Genomic DNA, 14,175 nt, shown 5'->3' with positions numbered 1-14,175 from the left:
AGGTCAAAGCCTTTATAGGGGAAATGCAATCAATACGCGATGTTTCATATTCGAAGGCAACCAACCGATGATCGACATGTGTTCGAAGTCAGAACGACGCGACTGATAGGATGTTATCCGTCATCACGGTTGTAACGTATGAAGGAAGGAACCGGGGTTCATCTATCGTTTTCCTTCGTTTCGGCAAACCTACTCTCGAAAACGAGGGGACCATCTGTATACGAGTGAAATCGGGGCTAACGCACACCCCGATTTCCCGGTGGATCAAGCAAAGTAAGAGTTACATGAGATCGAAATCGAAGCTGGGAACTTTTTGTATCGAGGCCCGAACAAAGTGCTCGCTATTGGACCTGATAAAATGACGCAACCTGGACCCGAGACGAGTTCTAAGAGTTCGGGAAGCGCATGAACGGTTGTAGCCGATGGATAGAGGGCCGTGATATCCGGAACCAACCGGATATCATGGCGCGGATCTCGCTCGATGGCAGTTACAGAAGAGTAATTAACGAGAGAAGAGGATTTTTTAACCTTTTTTAGACTTATATTAGGGGTGAAACCCTCCTACTATATAAAGGGGTATTTGTTTTTTGTTAACACACATTGTAACATGCAAACCAAGGCAATACAAATTCATTTCTCTGCTTTCCAGCTATTGCGCAATTCTTATTTTATTGTTGTTCTTCATACACAGTTGGCTTCAGATCAAGGATCCGATCGAGGGCAAAACTACTGTTCAACCTAAATCCGAGCCCGACCGTAACATCACAATTAGTTTGATTATTCATTTTATCTTTAACTCGTTTATCTCACAATTAGTTTGATTATTCATTTTATCTTTAACTCGTTTATCTAACATTCTTGATTATTTGTGTTGAACAATCCGCATATCCTTAAAACCACGTACAAATTTAATTGTTATCTGTTTTAAGGGTAAACAATTCCGATATTATTTAGCTTTTATAGTGAATGGATGTTATACACCTATAACAACATTTGACGTTTAAAATTTTTTTGCTGTTATAGATAAAAATTATCTAAAAATCAATTATTTTTCCTTTTTTAATGTTACTTATAAATGATAAGAAATTTATTCAAATTTAAAATCCCAAAAGATATATATATTTCACTAGTTAAATATTGAAGAAATCTAATACATTATTAATAAATTCATAACTAAAAGTATAAAGATTAAAACTCTAAGGCAGACATTTTAAAGTTGCCTAAAAAATAAAAAACTTTAAGATCGATGGAAGAACTTTGTAATTGTAGCTTGTTTCGTTGATTTCATACTCTTACTAGCGATATAACGCTTGAATTGGCGAAGATTCGTGTCCAAATTTTCAGCAAAAAGGTATCCAATAGCTTTCCCTTGAAGACAATGTAAGAGCTTAACAGTTAAATTTTCTATCTAAATATTTTTTTGAATTTGTCAAATGGAAAAGATATCATGTGCAAATCTTCAAATCTTATATGTTATGCAAGATAGAAACTTTGTTTAATGAAAAAGATTATGTGCATATTTATAGAATTATTATTAGTAATCTTAAAATTTCTATATGGCTGTTATAGAGGGGTAATTTTACAAAGAGCGTTCTGCTATAAATATGGATATTGCTGTTATAAGTAAAAAGCTGTTATAGAGAGGTAAAATATAACTTTAAAAATTGGTTCTAAGGAAAACTTGGCTTTTATAGTGAATGGTTGTTATACAGGGATGTTGCTATAGAGAGGTCTAACCGTATAATTTACTAGTGAAGCCACCAATATAGTAAGAAAAACTTGCTCCCTTTTCTTTTTTTTTTTAAAAGAAGAAATTTAAGCTAAAAATGTTCCATTGTGTTCTCATGAGGCTGTAGTGCATGTACTAGAGGTATAAACAAAAGTAGAAATAGCATCAGGTAGCTGCTTTTAGATGTGTTCTTCAAATTTTAAAAATCATTTAAAGTTTTAGTCTGGCAAACTTTAAATCGTTCCTCCTCCTCCTCTTTTCTTTTTCTTCAGACCTTCGAGTACGAAGTTTTGAACCATCAGAGCATGTCTGAGGTTTGAATTGCTAAAACTAAACCTTCAGGTCTAAAATTAAGCTTCCGTAGTTCACCCTTCAGAATTTCTTGAAAATAAAGGCAAAACAATGTTAGAAGAAAATGTCGTGTTGGAGTTTCCTTAGATTGTGGTTAGTTCGATCACCACAAAGGAAATTCAAATAAAGTTGTATAAGAGTCCTTATTTCAAAACCCTTCAGGGTTGCCCAGTTGGTTTGGAGAGCGGTCATCCATATCGAATCCCCCTCAATGCCTTCTGGGTTGAGCATGTCGCACATGGCTTGCCTAGTGCGGTTTATCTCCCCTGTGTGGTTTGTAGGCTATTACACAGGGGAGATTTACCCAGTGCGCACCAAGTGTAGCGGCTGCGGGTTTCCCTCTTGGTTTGGAGAGCGGTCATCCATATCGAATCCCCCTCAATGCCTTCTGGGTTGAGCATGTCGCACATGGCTTGCCTAGTGCGGTTTACCTCCCCTGTGTGGTTTGTAGGCTATTACACAGGGGAGATTTACCCAGTGCGCACCAAGTGTAGCGGCTGCGGGTTTCCCTCTTATCAAAAAGAGTCCTTATTTCAACTTGTTATCCGACACCACCAATTGTAGTTGTTGGACCATTTTTTGGTCTCAGCAGTTTGTTTTGGGCTAAGTACACAAATAGCCATTTTTAAGACGTTATTTGGGAAAACAGTTGAAATTTATAAAGTTTTTAAAATTTAGTCGCCTCAGAATCAAACTTTTAAGTTCAAGCGTTCCCCCAAAATCATCACATTCCCGAGTTCCGAAACTACAAGATACGGCTTCCGAAACTCAGCTAACATGGCCCCCACCCTCCCCCAAAAAAAAAAAAAAACCGAAATACTCTATTTACCAAAGCTTAAGTGGATAATCGAATAACATCTACCAAAGCTTAGACAAATGAAAAGAAATCACCTAAATGTTTTCTACTGAAATGTTAGTGGGCTTCAATTGAGTACACTGACTTTTCTTGTTAAAACTAAAAGAAGAATAAGGAACTGCTGAGCATCATCCAAGACCATCGAAAGAGGCAACCTGGAGTGCACAAGGGAAAGATACACTAAAAGCATGACAGTAAAGGATGACCGCATATATACCTACTCCTAACTATGGAATTCATTTCAAAGTTCAGTCTCAAATATTTTCCTGATAGGCAAATAATCTCACGTATATCAGAGATTTATGAAAATTTAGAAAGGGATAAGGATTTGAGAAGAGAGCTACCCCAACATCCTAGTATATTTAATCACCTTACTGCTGTAGCGAGCATGGCAATGCTCGTGATCAGACTTGCATTTTAGCAGTCTCTATTTGGTGCTTCAATCAAACACTAAATGCTTGTTAAATTCTCGGGCTGCAAAATTGAACAGTGATGGCTACTACATCAACTACCTAGGCTCGACTTGTTAACTTTTTCTTGACAATTCTTTTTCTCCGAGCCTTAGGAGCTGCTGTTTCACCCTCAGAAGCCGAGTCAGTTTGACCCTGTTTGATCCCAAGAAGGCCAAGCCCGGAAACTATGGCATTCTTAGATATGAACCATTTTGAAGAAGGCTGTTCAAGACCCTCAGTGGGTCGACTATAAGCCTTCAAGATGTCATCTGAATGGGCCAGTGGATCCACCTCCACACCAAGCCAAGCTAGTCTTGATGTCTCTCCAACTCGAACATTCAAAACCCTGCATACATTTGAATGATTATTAAGCAAGAAAAAATCGAATCCAATGAGCACCAATTAACCCTCTAAATCTTAAATTTCTCCATAACTAAGGGTAATCTAGTTCTAACGGACACTAACATGGTGCAGAATGTGCAAACATTAAGCTCTACCAGAAGAATCAACAAACACTATAAGCATGAACCATAAACAGCAATTTACACCAATTGCTTTATTTTAGGTACTAAAGCATTAAATTTTTTTCCCAAAAAACGTGTAGCAAATTTGGATAAGCTGCTTCAGAATGAAGCATACTCCTAGCTTCTCTACTCATAAGATTATATCATTTTGGTTTTTTTCCAGTATATCATTTTTGTGTTAATGTGGCAAAGAACATTCTTATTCTCTAAGCTCTGTAAGCTTATATGTACTATCAAAACGTGAAACTCTAGTTGATAAATGAAGTTTGCACTTGTTGAAAAAAGGAAAGGCATATGCTACCATCATTTATTTACCGACTGTATACCTCAGGGCAGTGCTGAAGAAGAGAGCCACTCCAATAACATCAAAGTGGTTAACTACAGCTCTGTCAAATCCACACAAGAGCTGATAACGAAGGTTCGCATAAAGACCAAGAAAGGCACCATAACCAAGTGCATTACTGCTCACAGATGGGATAGTCACCGACAACCTAGCAAACAATAGTAGCAAACAAGATTTAGACTGGAACATAAGGTGTCGTCAATGGTATTTTACCTTTATAAAAAGAGTTAAATGGGAAATTAAATTGCCCAATACGCCAACCAATATCTACCTTCCCTCCTTTTTAGTGGCAACAAGGTTTGATAGAGCCCCTTGGACAGCTCCCGCAGTGAGTCCAACCATACAGAACTCTGCAGACTTATAGAAAAAGGAATGAATTCTCTTCTGCAAGTCAAATTCTCTTAGTGGATAACTCTTTTCAAAGATATTGTTTGGAAGCTTCTGTATCGTGTTTTGCAAATCAAAGTGGAATGTGTTTCCATATGAGCGACAAGGAGCAAGCGACCAAACAACAATAGCATTGCAAGCCGTTACAGTAAGCACATTAAGAAGGGCAAGATCCCACTCCTGCTTTATCCTATATCACAATAAAAATAAACATGTTTGTTTAAAATCCTGCATGAGGACTTTGTAATGAGTTTTATTTCCTTGAACTGAATAAGTATACCTCTCCTTACGGTTTTTGATCTCCCACCAAACTGAGCAACCAATTGTACTGGCCTGCTCTAGAAGCAGCTTGTACAAAAATGCCGGATCTGCAATCATCCTGTGTTAAAGATTCATAGAAAATCAGGCAACTAGAAGCATCAATCTAAATCTGCATAAAAACTTTGAATGGCTAAGACATCGAGAGACAGAAGACCAGTATATACAACCAGAATCTCAAAAGCTTGGAGGTGCCAAAGAACTCCCCTTTGAATATTCTAAAGCCAAGGGGAGAAGGGTGAGGGTTATTCAGACTCAGCTCCACTATTACACAAGCTCAAGCTCGTCTCAGGAAATTATTTTTAACCTTCAACTTTCTGAGCTCCTTTGCGAGCTCAGTCCATTACGCAGATATCTATTCTTCTCCCTTTTTCCCCTCACACAGTAAGCAACAAATGGTCGAAATCAATCTGACATCATTTATTCTCAGTAAATTCAACAATGGTATCAAGGACAGGAAGATGCACAGTTGTAACAAGTTTTTGAAACAAAAACCATCCTGGTGGAGAAGTGCGGGACTGCCCTCTGCTCAGTGAAAGTGCTGAGATCGCAAACGGCAGAACTTCTTTAAAATGGGTTCATTGCTGCCATGTTCAGAGATAATTATCAAAATTGTAGAATAAAGGAAATACACTATAAGAATACTGAAGATAGAGAGAGGGCAAGAGAGAGATAGTTCAAGAACTTGTATATTAGAGCCAGTGAGGGTGAGCTGGAGAGGAAAAGCCTGAAGGTGAGATACAATGAGAAAGAGAGGTGGATGAGTAGACAGTGCCAGTGAGTTGCATGTTTTGATAGCAAAACTCAACTCGCCGAATTCACATAAGAAATCTCTAACATGAATGCAAATGAATGAAATCACAAATTGCAAAGATCAGCCTGAAAGAAGAGTTGAGGAGCGAGGAGACTCGAGAAACCAAGAGAAATTGATCAGAGGGAGTGTAACTGCAGGCTGCACGAGGTGTGAATTTTTTTTTTTTTTTTTTTTTTTGGGATAAGGTAAAGGTTTATTAATTGATGTACCAAGATGGTACTAAAGGAAAAACAAGACTGCTGGGAATATCCATAAAGTCAGTTACATCATCTCCCCTAATAGTTCTAGAAAATCCTATTGATCCACACTATCAATGAGACTACTCTTACACCAAAGAAACAAATTATTCAAACACTTCTTTTTTACTCTAGCAATATGATCTTTCTACCCATCAAAACAAGCTCTATTTCTCTCTAGCCAAATAGTCCAGAATATTGACAGAGGTATGGTTCTCCAAGTCTGTTTCAGTGCTCCTCTATGTGTCCTCTGATGCTGCCAGCTCTTCCATAATGCTTTAACACTCTGAGGCATGATCCATGAGATCCCACAAATGTTGAAAAAGAGTTCCCAGCATTGCCTAGTATATCTGCAGTGCAGAAGAAGGTGATTCACAGTCCCCATCTCTTCTTCACACAAGAAGCACCTATTACTTAATGCAAAACCCCTCTTCTGAACGTTGCTCTGGGTAAGACAGGCTTCCCTAGCTGCAATCCAACCCAAGCATGCTGCATTTATAGGAGCTTTAGTTTTCGAAATCACTTTCCAAGGCCAGCTAGTATCCGAGTGTCCTGCTTGTTTCATAAGTAGGCTGTAACAATTTCTAACAGTAAACTTCCTATCTTTACTCTCTTTCCATACTAATGAATCCACTTTGTTTTGATCAATATGGGTAGATTCCAACTGAAGGAGCAACTGGCAGAAATCTACTATTTCCCAATCATTCAAATTCCTTCTAAAACTCACCTGCCAACTTGAATTTGAATAAAATTCAGCCACAACCCCATCTTTGTTATTACAACAACTAAACAGATCTGGGAATTTTGATTTCAATCACTCGTCACCAGCAGTCCAGCACATAAATTTATCCAGAAACTAATCTTACTTCCATTGCCCAACTCCAATCTAGTAAACGGCTTAAACTCTTCCCATAATTAGTAGATTTCTTTCCAAACTCCCCCTCTGGTGTACACACTTTTAAATGGAGGATTCCAGCCTTGTTTGTTCCCATGAATAGCTTCAATTATTTTAACCCAGATTGCTTCTGCTTCCCTGCTAAATCTACAGAGCCACTTAAAAAGCATACTTTTATTCTGTAGTCTCAAATTTCTAACCCCCAAACCTCCTTTCTTTTCTCTAGTGACCATCTGCCATCTGACTAAGTGAACTTTTTCATCCCATAGAAACTCATTTCGCAGAGAATTCAACCTTTTTTCAACTGCAGCAGGCATAGGCGCATAGCGAATAAGAACATTAGATAAGAGGGCATACCATCTAAAACACTATTAATCAAAATGAGTCTGCCTCCAAATGATAAATATTGCTTCTTCCCGGGAACTAATATGTTGGCACATCTATCCAAAACCCCTTGCCAAATACTTTGATCGTTTCTTCTCACTCCTAGTGGAATCCAAGATACACTGTGGGAAAGCTGTCCACCCAGCATCCTAAAATATCAGCTAATTCACCAATAGAATCATCAGCATTAATACTATATGTACTGCTCTTTCCCAGATTTACTTTCAACCTAGAAGTTGCTTCAAAAGCCAGTTAAATTCCTCTCAGATATAGAAATTGCTCCTTCTCTGCCTCACAGAACTAGAGGAAATCATCAGCATAGAATGTGAGATAGCATCACACTATCACTATTGTTTCTTCCAATCCTCAGCCCCTTGATCCAACCCAGGTCTTCATCCCTCTTCTATATATTGCTCAGCATCTCCATCACTAAAACAAATAAATAAGGTGACAAGGGGTCTCCTAAGACCAGATAACGTGGTCATAACCCTTCTCAAGATCAAGTTTACAAGCAACGCCTCTTTTTTTCATTTCAACAGATACATCATACTCCACACCTTCATTGGCCACCAAAGCTGCATCTATTATTTGTCTACCTTTTATAAAGGCATTCTGATTGTTAGATTAGTTTGTCAATCACCATCTTCAATCTTTCAGCCAGTAGCTTAGCCAATATCTTATAAACACTGCCTAGAAAACTAATAGGCCTAAAGTCCTTCACTTCCATTGCTCCCTTCTTTTTTGGTATCAAAGTGATGAAAGCCGAATTTAAGCTTTTAACAAAAGTACCCTTCTGATGAAAAGCAACCACAGCGTTCCATACATCCTCTTTCACAGTATTCCGGCATTTTTGGAAAAAATAAAGGTTAAAAGCATCCGGGCCTGGAGCTTTGTCACCACCAAAAGAGTTAATTATTGCTTCCATTTCTTCAAAAAAGAAGGGCCTCTCCAACCACTCTTTATCTTCTTCTGATAGGTTTTTCAGGTTTTCATCCTCCCAGTTAGGCCTCCATGTTTCAGTAAAAAGACTTTCATAAAATCCCTGAATACAGTCCTTAATAATTTTATCATCCTCAACAAGATTCCCTTCAATCATTAGCTTGTCAATAGAATTGAATCTCTTATGGGCATTTGCTTGTTTGTGAAAAAAATTGTATTTCTATCACCATGCTTAATCCACAAACATCTAGATTCTGTCTCCAAATTATTTATTCAGATTTTGCAATTTCATCAAGCTCCCTTATGATAACCGATCTTCAGCCTCCAATTGCTCATTATTCAAATTAATTCTTAACCCATGATCAACATGTTCCAATCTTTCTAGTGCATTGTTCTTCCTCATTTCTAGATTACCGAATACTTCTTTGTTCCACTTTTTGAGGTCTGCCTTCAGTAAACTGAGTTTCTTAGCAAGGATGGCATCAGGATCCCCTTGAATATCATATGATTTCCACCAAGTATCTATCAATTCAGTGAAACCCTTGTACTGAAACCAGGTTTCTTAGAAAGCTATTTATGTTTTTGAAAATAAATAAACCAACTGAGGTTTTTCAAACTCAGCTCGTTTAACAATTGAGCATAAACTGAGCGTGAGCTTGAGCTTGAGCTTGGGTCATATCATAAATGGACGTGCTGGCCATGTTCTGTTCACAAATGCCTCGGCTCATTTACAGCCCTGTTCAAAACTTTCAAGCTTTTGGAAGAAAAAGTCAAGATCATCCTTCCCCTGCACTCCACTCCTTCACTGGAATCCCAAAACAAAATCTAAAAGGATAAACAATTCTGTCAGTTCCTCTCATTTCAAGATACAAAATTCTAGAATGAAGCCACATTTTGGATATATATGATTTTTGGAATTCTGCCTTATCTGTTCCCAACTACAGTGTACCTCTTTCACTGAAGCAATATGCTTTTCAAGCGGCATATTCTCTTATGATAATTACATGCGGGGGGGCAATTAATAAAATTTAATTCCATTTCACATTACACTCCCTGTTCTTTCATAGTATCCAATAAGCATGACAATCCATGACAGATTCTCAGGAACTTCTTTTTTCACCCCTGTACTAGGTTCATTTCATTTTAAGAGTACAACCAGAGTGTCTTTATATCTTCTTTAGGTAAGGCGTGGTAAGAAGTAAAAGCATGACCTCTCAGTAAGAAAATGCTTGTGAACCAAACTTCTTTGAGACCTCAAAGTAAAACTTCGTAGGTATTTCTAAACACATAAAGTGATTAAAGCTAAATAGAGAGAATAAGGACTTCAATCAGCGAAGCAATTTCTCCAACCACAGCAATCATACATATACTAAATATCTAGTAGAAAGGCTTTTGTCCAGCACCTTTGCCCTCTCCAAGTGTTTTGAGTAATGAGGTAGTGTTGTATTTACCTGCCAATGAATGCCCTTGATAATCCTTGAGGAAGTGACCGGGAAATAAATCTAGCTGTTGTCGGTCTGGCATTAATGGCAAGAAATTTCACCATTTGGGCAGAGCTAACTAAGCCCTGGATGAAAAGTACAAACTATAGTTAGACACATAATAATGCAACTACATAACTACAATAAGTAAAGTAACTTGCCATTTCATAGGCTTGCCGAAACCCAGCTGGTCAATCCATCATTGTCTTCTGCCACTCATTTAGCACGGCATCAACAAATTTCCGATCAAATAACTGAAAAATTATTGAGAAATTATGAGAGATACAATACTGTTACTATTTTTTCCCCATGAGTTAACAGAAATTATATCCATTTGCAGAAGCCTCATACCTCTTGGAGTATCATTCTTCTCCTAAATAGTCCGCCCTCATCTCCCTCATCACCATCATCAAAGTCATCAAAGTAATCATCATCATCACCATTATCGTCACCTCCATCACCACCGCCATGATTTAAATTCTTTCCCATATTTCCACCTCCTCCACCTGTCGAAAGCTGTGATTTTGCACGACATTAGCCAATTTTTTCAATACCCAAAGAGTTACCAAATTGTACCACGAAATCTTAAGATCAGGCAAAACACAGAGAATGAGGTTCTTAATAGGTGGAACATTCTGTCATCATATAAAGCAAGCACATGCCAAATTCACACCATCTAGGCCAGTTGAAGCACATTAATTTTTCTCCCTGTTCTTTTCTCACTTTTCCATTTCATTGACAAAGGAGATGCTTTAGAACCAAAATAACAAAGAGATACATTTCATTAAAGCACATAAGACACATCTAGGAGCTTTAATTTGTCAGTGCTGGGTGCTGGATCCTCACATTTGCCAGTCAAAGTAAACAGCACCAGGAAACCCACACAACAAAACTCTTCAATCCAACAGAACATGTGGCGATGAAACAAACACATTTGCTCAGCTACATAGTTTTATCCTATAGCAAAAGCAATGTGTCTACACCTTCATTCTTTCTAGCAACATGTCTGAAGGAAAACCACAAACAAATAACAAGATGAAACTAGCCAAGAATACAACAACAATTTCAGTTTCATTCGCATGGCCCGGCTTCACACCATTCTGATTTTGATATAGGATTATTTCTGGAACACTAGATACGCCTTAAAGAAGCTTCTGGTGCTCCAATAATAATAAGAGATGAAAAATGATGTTCCTATAGCCAAGTGTAAAATGATGTTCCTACAGACAATCTCAAAGTTTTGACTAAAATTTCTACTTTAACAAAACCTCTCTAACTCAACTATGAGTACCACATTGGAGATTTCCCAACACCGGACACCATCAATGCTTTTCTTCAACTTAAGTGATGAAAAGTGCAAAAAAGCGACAAGGTCTACGGGACTTGAAGCGAAAAGAGAGAAGTGAAGCGCACGTTCCTTAGAAGTGAAATTAACAATATACGAAAAAAGAAAAGTACAAATATATATGAATTTAGAACTATAATAGTCCAATTGCAACTAAAGTAACTAATTTCAACGTCCAATAAACAACATTGTTGTTACTAAATCAACTCACCAAAAACAACAATGTTGTTACTAAACCAACTCTCCGAAGTTGAGATTCAAAGAACAGACCGCCACATGGGATCTCTTTGTGAGTCATTATTTGAAGCACGCTTTTTTTTTATTTTTTATGATAAGGTAAAGATTTTATTAATAAAGGTACCAAGATGGTACAAAGGTTACATCAAGAGCAGCCTGCAGCAGAAGAACTTCAATTACAAGTTTCCTAACGAATCCACAAACTCCAAATACTGATCCACACTCCCAACTAAACGTCGTTCACAACAAAAAAAATATTTTTGCATACAATTATTTTTAATTCTAGAGATGTGAATCCTCCTATTCTCAAAGCAAGCATTGTTCCTTTCTTCCCAAATGGTCCAGAAGATGCATAAAAGAATGGTCCTCCAAAGATGCTTCTTACTTCTTATTATCTTCTGTCCGTGCCTTCAAGAAAAGCTCCCAGCACTGTTTAGCAATTTTACAGTGGAAAAACAGATGGGTAACAGTTTCCAACTTTTCTTCACATAAATAGCACATGTTACTTCGACTAAATCCTCTCTTTTGTAGATCATCTTGCATAAGACAAGCATCTCTGATGGCAATCCACCCAAAACAAGCCACTTTGGCAGGCGCTTTGGTTCTCCATATCATTTTCCAAGGCCAATTAGAATCACAAGAATCAGACTGTTTTTAGAGAAGGTTATAACAGCTTTTAACAGAGTATTGCATATCACTACTTGCTGTCCATACCAATCGATCCTCCTTTTTTTTTTGCTCTATCACTGTTGTGCTCAACAATTGGAGTGTATGTCCCACTTCTTCCATCTCCCAGTCATTAAAACCTCTTCTGGAGTTTAATTGTCAGCCATTTGTGGAGTAAAACTCGGCAACATGTCCATCTTTGCTAATAGAGCAATTATATAGGCTTGGAAATCTGTTATTTAACCTCACATCCCCCACCCATACTTCAGTCCAGAATCTGATTTTACTTCCATTTCCCAGCTTCAGTCTTGTGTGTTGTTGAAATTCATTTCACAGCTTACTAATATTGCTCCAGATACTGCCTTTTGTAGAACTGTGAACAGTTGCAGCCATTTGAAGCACGCTTCTCTGGACCAACCAATAAAGCACTAACCCCCGTTTCGCATCACTTCATCGCTTTAAACGACGAAGAAGTGGCTTTTAATAACACTAGTGATTAGTAAAAGTTAGGTACATGTCAATGCCAAATTTTTTAGGTGGGACTATCTTAACTACATACACCATGAACATTTTATCCAATTTTCAGAATTAATTCCAGCTAGATATCAAATATAATTAGCATACAACAACACAACATCACTAAAGTCTCAATCTCAAGCTAGATGGTGTCAGAATATGAATCACCAATATCCATTTCATTCATTTTGGGGCCGTATTCAAATATTACTGACACACTTACAAGCTGATATACTTGCAACATAGTAGAAAAATGGAAGTTCACCACAACTATAAGGAGACAACAATTTCTAAAAGAAAATAAGGATAAAAGCTGCTAAAATCAATAAGTTGTTCACAAACCTCGGGGCTAGACTTGGTCTGTTTCTGGGTCAAATCAAGTTTCGATTTTTCCAATGTAACTGCACCTACAGCACCGTATTTTCCCCCTTTCATTACCGGAGCGTACATTACCGAAGAGGACGACGACGATGACGGAGAATCAATCGATGGTGACGCTTGAAAGCACCGCTCCAAACCGTCAATAGCGTCGCCGTCAATCGCCGGCGAAGTGGACGCCTTGATAACGTTAGTTTGACGGAGCTTCCCGGCGACCACTGGAGCTGGTCGACGGATAACTACGGCGGGAAATAAGGGTTTGGAGGTAGGGACAATTTGGGTATTTATGGGCATGAATTGAGCTGTTTGAAACACTGAGTGAGACATTTTTGTGATGATAATTCTTGATTCTTTAAGGTCTTTTCTTTCTCTAGTCTATGGAGAGGTTTTCATGGGTAAAATGGAGGAGGGAAATTTTCTCTCCCCAGAGAGAGTTCGGAGAGAGAGAGGGGAGGAAGAGAAAGGAGTATTGACGGGAGTGTTGGGGGTTTTTGACCGAGAGAGACAAACCCAATCCAGAGAGTGAGTCGACTCGGGTTGTCGACGGGTCAACTCTGTCGAGCTCCTCTTGGCTAATTCTTTCTTTTTTCTTTTTTTGTTAATTCGGGGACATCACTAAGACAATGTGTTTGAGTATACAATTTTAAAAATTAGGTGAATATTATTCGACAATGTGTTTGGTTTATATTTAAAAAAATAATAGTAATTATTTATTTATCTAGCTCAATAAATGAATAAATTTAATCCTACAAAGATTTTCAGATGTTTTACTATGATTTATGAGGATTTATGTAAGAATATCTTATAAAAATTATTGTTATTTCTATGCCCAGTACTAAAAACAAAACATTTATTTTTGGTCACATTCTTTATAGCTTTTTCAAGTAAGATATTACAGTTAAAATATTTATTGACCTTTTTATCCTTTAAAAATAAATTTTACATTAAACAAGTCTTGTAATTTTATTTTATTTTTTAATTTTTAGGACTTTAAAATTAACTAAGTAATATTTTAGTTATTAATTTCTTTTTAAAAAAAATTGATTAAAATTTTTACCTTTTATAAATCATTTGTTTCTTGTTTAAACTATGTATAAATATAATCATTACTTTTACCAAATAAAATCTGTTAATTTTTTTAACAAAGTCAAAAACAAATTACGCTATTGTCTTTTTCTTTTCTTATTACATACAATTTAATTCATCACATTTGTAAACTGTATAAACACCTTCGTTAATTGTTAATTTATAAATAAAAAAGCCAACTATGGTAAGTGAGTTAATCACTTGAATAGCAAACCAGGTGAAATACCTATTTTATCTT

At 37.2% G+C, this 14,175-nt stretch overlaps 1 pseudogene; it reads right to left on the bottom strand.

Annotated features, from left to right (window-relative positions):
- Nucleotides 1-3,150: 3,150 nt before the first annotated feature.
- On the bottom strand, nucleotides 3,151-13,310 carry LOC107792550 (uncharacterized; annotated as a pseudogene).
- Between the last annotated feature and the right edge of the window lie 865 nt (nucleotides 13,311-14,175).

Source organism: Nicotiana tabacum, chromosome 2 (genome assembly GCF_000715075.1).
Source record: "Nicotiana tabacum cultivar K326 chromosome 2, ASM71507v2, whole genome shotgun sequence".
In the NCBI taxonomy this organism is placed as follows: domain Eukaryota; kingdom Viridiplantae; phylum Streptophyta; class Magnoliopsida; order Solanales; family Solanaceae; genus Nicotiana; species Nicotiana tabacum.
Note: the sequence above shows the minus strand (reverse complement) of the source record. Positions and strands in the feature narration are given on the sequence as shown.